The sequence below is a fragment of the Pristiophorus japonicus genome, chromosome 14, assembly GCF_044704955.1.
Source record: "Pristiophorus japonicus isolate sPriJap1 chromosome 14, sPriJap1.hap1, whole genome shotgun sequence".
Lineage (NCBI taxonomy): Eukaryota > Metazoa > Chordata > Chondrichthyes > Pristiophoridae > Pristiophorus > Pristiophorus japonicus.
The window spans coordinates 152,549,251-152,557,714 of NC_091990.1; positions in this window are offsets into that span (position 1 = coordinate 152,549,251).

Below are 8,464 nucleotides of genomic sequence, written 5' to 3' on the forward strand. Positions count from 1 at the left end.
GAAAGAGGGATGAGGTCCTGCAGGTAGAGTTCAGGGAGCTAGGAGAGAGATTAAAAAGCAGGACCTCAAAGGTAGTAATCTCCAGGTCACTGCCAGTGCCATGTGCTAGTGAGTACAGAACGAGAAGGATAGAGAAAATGAATGCATGGCTGGAGAGATGGCGCACGTGGGAGGGCTTTAGATTCCTGAGGCATTGGGGCCATTTCTGGGGGAGGTGGGATCTGTACAAGCTGGACAGGTTGCCCCTTAACAGAGCCGGGACCAGTAATCCTCGTGGAAGGGTTTGCGAGTTCTGTTGGGGAGGTTTTAAACTAGCTTGGCAGGAGGATGGGAACCGGAGAATAGATTCAGTAGGGAGAGAAGCAAAGCTTGAATTGGGCAGCAGAAAAGTAGAAAATAAATTTGAAAGACAGCGGAAACAAGGGCTGGAAAATAGACAACAAGGGAGTTTGGCACCACTAAATGGTATATACTTCAATGCAACGAGTATAGGGAATAAGGCAGATGAGCTGAGAGCACAGATAGACACTTGGGAGCACGATATTATAGTTATTACTGAGACATGGCTGAAAGAAGGGCAGATATGGCAGCTCAACATTCCTGGTTAGAGAGTTTGCAGACGGGATAGAGAGGGGGGTAAAAAAGGAGGGGGGCGTCGCAGTATTGATTAAAGAAACAATTACATCTGTGAGAAGAGATGATATATTAGAGGGGTCATCAAACAAGCCAATATGGGTTGAATTGAAGAACAAAAAAGGGGCAATCACACTACTGGAAGTGTACTATAGACCCCAAAACAGTCAGAGGGAGATAGAAGAACAAATATATGGGCAAATTGCTGAAAAGTTCAAATACTATAGAGCTGTAATAGTGGGAGATTTCAACTACCCGAATAGTAACTGAGAAAAAAGTAGTGTGAATGGTACAGAGGGTGCGGAATTCCTAAAATACATTCAGGAGAACTTCTTTAGCCAGTATGTAACAAGCCCAACAAAGGAGGGGATGGTTCTGCTCTTGGTTTTGGGGAATGAAGAGGGGCAGGTGAAAGGGGTATCAGTGGGAGAGCATTTTGGTGCTAATGATTATAATTCAGTAAGATTTAGGGTAGTCATGGAAAAGGCCAAAAGGTGGACCAGGAAAAAAAGTTTTCAATTGGGGTAAAGCCAATTTTGCTGAGCTGAGATGGAATTTGGCCAAAGTGGATTGAAACGGCTACTTGATGATAAATCAGTGTCAGAGCAGTGGGAGGCATTCAAGGAGAAGATCCTGAGCAAGTATGTTGCCTTGAAGAAAAAAGGTGGGGCGAACAAATCTAGAGCCCCCTGGATGTTTAGGGACATACAGGGTAAGATAAAGAAAAAAAGAGAAGCTTATGACAGATACCGAGAACTCAATACTGAAGAAATTCTGGAGGAATATAAAAATTGCAGGGCTGCAATTAAAAAATATATCAGGAAAGCAAAGAGAGAGCATGAAAGAATGTTGGCAAGTTAAATCAGGGAAAACCCAAAGATGTTTTATAAACATGTTAAGAGCAAGAAGATAACTAGATAAAGAGTGGGGTCTATTAGAGACCATTAAGGAAATCTGTGTGTGGAGGCAGAAGATGCGGATATGATTCTTAATGAATACTTTGCATCTGTTTTCACAAAAGAGAGGGGTGATGCAGACTTTGCAATGAGAGAGGAGGAGTGTGAAATATTAGACACGATAAACATAGTGAGAGAGGAAGTATTAAGGGGCGTAGCAGCTTTGAAAGTGGATAAATCCCCAGGTCCAGATGAAATGTATTCCAGGCTGTTAAGAGAAGCGAAAGAGGAAATAGCAAAGGCTCTGACCATCATTTTGCAGTCCTTTCTGGCTAAAGGTGTGGTGCCAGAGGACTGGAGGACAGCTAATAGAAACATAGAAACATAGAAAATAGGTGCAGGAGTAGACCATTCAGCCCTTCTAGTCTGCACCGCCATTCAATGAGTTCATGGCTGAACATGCAACTTCAGTACCTCCTTCCTGCTTTTTCGCCATACCCCTTGATCCCCCTAGTAGTAAGGACTTCATCTAACTCCCTTTTGAATATATTTAGTTAATTGGCCTCAACTACTTTCTGTGGTAGAGAATTCCACAGGTTCACCACTCTCTGGGTGAAGAAGTTTCTCCTCACCTCGGTCCTAAATGGCTTACCCCTTATCCTTAGACTGTGACCCCTGGTTCTGGACTTCCCCAACATTGGGAACATTCTTCCTGCATCTAACCTGTCTAAACCCGTCAGAATTTTAAACGTTTCTATGAGGTCCCCTCTCATTCTTCTGAACTCCAGTGAATACAAGCCCAGTTGATCCAGTCTTTCTTGATAGGTCAGTCCCACCATCCCGGGAATCAGTCTGGTGAATCTTCGCTGCACTCTCTCAATAGCAAGAATGTCCTTCCTCAAGTTAGGAGACCAAAACTGTACACAATACTCCAGGTGTGGCCTCACCAAGGTCCTGTACAACTGTAGCAACACCTCCCTGCCCCTGTACTCAAATCCCCTCGTTATGAAGGCCAACATGCCATTTGCTTTCTTAACTGCCTGCTGTACCTGCATGCCAACCTTCAATGACTGATGTACCATGACACCCAGGTCTCTTTGCACCTCCCCTTTTCCTAATCTGTCACCATTCAGATAATAGTCTGTCTCTCTGTTTTTACCACCAAAGTGGATAACCTCACATTTATCCACATTATGCTTCATCTGCCATGCATTTGCCCATTCACCTAACCTATCCAAGTCACTCTGCAGCCTCATAGCATCCTCCTCGCAGCTCACACTGCCACCCAACTTAGTGTCATCCGCAAATTTGGAGATACTACATTTAATCCCCTCGTCTAAATCATTAATGTACAATGTAAACAGCTGGGGCCCCAGCACAGAACCTTGCGGTACCCCACTAGTCACTGCCTGCCATTCTGAAAAGTACCCATTTACTCCTACTCTTTGCTTCCTGTCTGACAACCAGTTCTCAATCCACGTCAGCACACTACCCCCAATCCCATGTGCTTTAACCTTGCAAATGTTGTATCTTTGTTTAAAAAGGAAGAAAGGGATAGGCCAAGTAATTACAGACCAGTCAGCCTAACCTCAGTGGTGGGAAAACTCTGAGGGACAGGGTAAATCTTCATTTGGAAAGACATGGATTAATCAAGGACAGTCAGCATGGATTTGTTATGGGAAGGTCATGTCTGACTAACTTGATGGAATTTTTCGAGGAGGTAACCAGGAGGGTCGATGAGGGTAGTGTGTATGATGTAGTGTATATGGATTTTAGCAAAGCTTTTGATAAGGTTACACATGACAGATTGGTCACAAAAGTTAAAGCCCATGGGATCCAGGGCAAGGTGGCAAGTTGGATCCAAAATTGGCTCTGGAAGCAGAGGGTAATGGTTGATTGGTGTTTCTGTGACTGGAAGGCTGTATCCAGTGCAGTTCTCCAGGGCTCAGTACTGGGTCCCTTGCTTTTTGTGCTACATATCAATGATTTAGATGTCAATGTAGGGGCATGATTAAGAAGTTTGCAGATGAAGCTAAAATAGACTGTGTGGTTGACAATGAAGAAGAAAGCTACAGACTGCAGGACGATATCAATGTACTGGTCAGGTGGGCAGAACAGTGACAAATGGAATTCAATCCGGATAAGTGTGAGATAATGCATTTGGGGAGGTCTAACAAGGCAAGGGAATACACATTAAATGGTACCATACTGAAAATTGTAACGGAACAAAGGGACCTTAGAGTGCAGGCCCACAGATCCCTGAAGGTAGCAGGCCAGGTAGATAAAGTGGTTAAGCAGGCATATGGAATACTTGCCTTTATAAGTCGAGGCACGGAATACAAGAGCAAGGACATTATGCTTGAACTGTATAAAACACTGGTTTGGCTGCAGCTGGAGTACTGTGTGCAGTTCTGGTCACCACATTACAGGGAAGATGTGATTGCATTGGAAAGGGTGCAGAGGAGATTTATAAGAATATTGCCTGGACTGGAGAATTTTAACTATGAGGAAAAAAAGGAATTGCTGGGTCTGTTTTCTTTGGAATAGAGGAAGCTGAGGGGAGACCTGATTGAGGTGTATAAAATTATGAGGGGCCTGGATAGAGTGGATAGGAAGGACCTGTTTCCCTTGGCAGAGGGGTTAACCCCCAACCAGGGGGCACATAGATTTAAAGTAATTGGGGGAAGGTATAGAGGATATATGAGGGGAAATTTCTTCACCCAGAGGGTGGTGGGGGCTGGAACACACTGTCTGAAAGGGTGGTGGAGGCAGAAACCACATTTAAAAAAAATACTTGGATGTGCCGTAACCTACAAGGCTACAGACCAAGAGCTGGAAAGTGGGATTAGCTCTTGGTCGGCCGGCGCGGACATGATGGGCCAAAATAGTCTTGTTCCATGCTGTAACTTTCTATGATACTATATATAAGTCTTGGGCTCATAGGCAAAGCAGTTCATCTATTGAAACTACAATCTTGCATAAATAGGAATAAAGAGATTTGGAAAGGGGCCAAATTGCAATACTATGCTGAAGTGACAAAATTGGTGAAGAGAACAGATGTATCTGAAGAAACTTACAGGAAACTTAACTTAAAATATCAAAGCTAGTTGGCAGCTCATTAGCTGCTATACACTGACTTCACATAAATGGGTTTGGTGATCTAATAAATATATGAAATGACAAAATATTTGTGTCACCCAATACTAATTCAGGAACAAAACCACACTGTGAAGATCTCGATGGTTGGACTGTATGTTGTGTAGGGTTTGATTCTAATGAAAACAGTAAAACTGAATTTGCAAAGTTGTAATTTGTGTCTATTTTTGTTAGTTTGTTTAAAATACTGTAGTGCATTTGCATAAGGCATTGCTGGCCTAATCAAAGCACAGAAAGCGTGAGGAACGAAAGAGGCATTTATACAGTCCCTGATCATATCAGAAGGGCAGCTCAAAATGCAACACATCCAGTACTGTTTAATGTATATAGGTACAAGAACAAATGTTATAAGAGGCTTTAAAACATTGCAAGCTGCAGTCACTTAGGCAGCATTGTTCATTATTAGCAATGGAAGCAAAGCAAGTTTTAACTGTAGATAAGTACTAAACTGCGAAATTGCACGACAGCGTAAGGAGATTTGGCTCTATAAATTGGGGATGTGACATGACCAACCCCAAAGAATAAAGGGCTAGAAATTTGTTATCGGCTTGGTGATGGTGCCGGGGCGCTACCTTTAGCACCAGGCGATGTCTATCACCTCAAAGTGGGATATTCAGTTGTATTGCCCCAAGAGGAGAGTGGAAAGCTAAGAGAAGCATTCCTCACTCCTCTTCGGGCATTGACGGAGCGATAGTGCAGGAGGCCCACTCAATTTGTGCAGCTAGGAGCTAAAGAAGAAAAAAAAAAATCCTGTTGGAAAGTTCAATAAACCTCACCCACACTTCCCCACTACTGCAACAAATAAATGTTAAAGTGCAACAATATCGCCCCGAGATCGTCGGTGGACTGACTGCTTTCCCCTGCCAGTCTCAGTGCGACAGCAGGTGAAAGACCAAATTTTGTGAACGCGGTGCTCCGGGAGCGTTGCACACTCGCTGACATCACCGAGTGGGCGGTGCTAGCGAGCGTAGCGCAAACCGTCAGCGCCGCCGCTAAACCTTCACTGAAGTTTGCAGCCAGCGCTGACAGCGCGGCGTTCGGTCGGGAGGTGCTTAGCGCCTCGTTAGCACCCCTCTGGGGTCCTAGCGGGTGGCATTAACCAAGCGGATTTCGAAATGTTACAGGAGTTAAATTTTAAGTATCGCTGCCTCTTGACATTGGTCAGATTAGGAACTAAATAGAGGAAAACTTGAAGCTTCATCCATCCCTGTACCAAAGTAATAAGCATGAGCACGTAATGCCCAGTGCCAGCACACTGGACTTATTGGCCCAGATATCTACATGGTGGTGGTGAGGGTGTGGAAGTGGCCGAAAATTGGCAAAGAACCGGTCGTGACAGTCCTGCCGAATTTAGCGGCGGGACCTCATTAACATTTCTTTCGTTTCCTACCCACCAGCTGCAGCAGGAGGTCGTCACCAGAGACCCTTGGGGATGGCCCCAGGCAATTGGGAGGGGGGCGAGTCAGCGATCAGGGCTTGGTGAGAGAGGCCATGAGGGCTGGCCGGGAGGTGGTCGGCGATCTCCTCAGATGGCGGGGGGGGGGGGGGGGGCGGTGGAAGAGAAGCCGCGATCGAAAGAGGAGTCTGAAGGGCTGAGGCGCACTCCTGCTCCTTTCTGGTCCACAAGAGGTGCTGTAATAGGCACTTACCTTGGAGAACTGGCACCTCCCACCTCCCTTTCACTGCCGGATTTCCCGACCCCTGGGATTTTAATCAGACAGATGCTGCACGGGGTTTCCCGACCCCTGGGAAATCCGCACGGCATCTGTCCAATTTAAATCAGGCTCACAATTGCACTGTGGAAGCCTGATTTAAATATGTTAATGAAGCGCTGCGACTTTCCACGGACGGACACTCGGCTGCAATGGGGTTAATATCGAGGTCCTTGTTTAAATTGCTTGCAGTTAAATCACAATCATCTGGGAGACTGGTTAAATGCTTAATGACAATTTGCAAAAGCACTCCCAAAGCCTGCATTCTACAAAAGTATGAATAATTATATGTATAGTTGTTATGATCCACAGAGTTCAAAAGGACTAGAAATAGTATTGTTGTGCTTCAGTGGAAAGTGCAGAGTGTTAGCATTACTTAGACATGAACTGCTCTAGCACACCATTGTTTTGTAAATTAAGCTCCAAGCAAGTATTAGGAAGAATCATTTTATATCTTAATCCTGAAGTGGAAGCAGTGGGTTTACATTGCAAGGTACTCGAGCAGTAAAGGCAGACAATAAGTGTACATTGGAACAGAGACATCAGCAAGAAATCTGTAGCACCGCCATCCCGTCGTACTGCACTGCAATGTAATACCCCATTGGCAAAGTTCCAATGAAACTATTAGCTAGTTACAAAGAGCACCTGTATGTATCAACTTATTTTGCACTGAATTTGTTTTCTGTTATTTCTCTTTCAGCCATCAGCTTCGTGGAAACAGCATCTCGCTGTCTGGCTCACCATTGAAATGCATGGAATGATGTGAAGTTGCTGTATTTGTGCAATAGATACGAACTAAACTCTCCACAGAAAGTTAGAGATCATCTAAAGTGACACTGGAGCCTGTTTTGGAGCCATTTAAGATCCGTGCATATTTAATTAAGCCTGGATGAGCTGTCAAGATTCTTTTAATGATGTGTTAATTACTGCGAATGAACCTCTGCCACTGACAATTAATTATTACAAGTGTGGCGTCTCATTCCTTCAGGTTTTAATTGTTGTTGGAGATTTAAAAAAATGTAAAATATAAATTTAAATTGTTTTTTACTTTTCCTTTCTGTCTCATTTCTCCCTCTCTCTTAATCCAATCTTTCTTTCCCTCTCTTTATTTTTCTTTCTGAACCTGATTTGACGTTGAATTCACTATTCTAACTGACACGTCCTTCTCATAAATGCGTTGTTTTTTTTCACAATCTGATTGGTTAAGGAGATGCACAATTGCTCAACCTGTTCACTCGGGTCCCAGATGCCCAAATTCCCTCGCTGCTCCATGATCAGCTCGCATATTCAACATGCCATATAAACATTTTTTAAACCTAAATGTGCAAGGGCAAGTCTCACAAACTGCAGCTGCCATTAGATGCCCTGCCACATCAGATTATGGGCCATTATCTTATGATCATCTGGAATCTGATCATGTTAGGGCTATGAGCGAACACAGTCTGCTGTAATCTTCAAATAGCTGAATTGGGAATAGTGTGACACTGAAACAAAGACAACTGTGAATTAAATAGTAGAGCACCGGATAGATATGTTACAAAGGCAAGAGTATACATCTGTCTTGATCTGATGCAATGTCGTCAGATGAATGCAGCAAATTCTCTTGCTCGTCTATCCATTTAACTGAGATCAGATCTTAGGGTCCTCTTACTGCTGCATCAAAACCATGAAAACATAGAGGGGCCAAAATTGCCCCTCCCGATAAGGCCTTAACCGCCAGAAAGCAGCGGCCATGGGGCGGCGCGGAATGGCCGCTGACTCTCCGTAGAGAGGCTGCCATTTTGTAAATTTCCCTTCCTCAGGAGCGGAGTGGTGTCCGGGACCGCCCCACCTGTTTTCCCGCCACCGCTGTCGGCGCACTCTGTGTGAAATGGCAACGCAGCCACTCTTAAAAGGGAGGGTGCACTACTCTGGCTGCCATGTTATTTTCTTTTTGGCCGACTGCCAGGTCGGGCCGGCAGTTATGGCTGCGGGTTCGACTGGCCCGCCAACAGGCAGTCTGTCACTCCCTCTTGTGTGCCAGGCAGCTGGCCCGGCCGACACCCTCTCTGGTGGCCCAGTGGACCT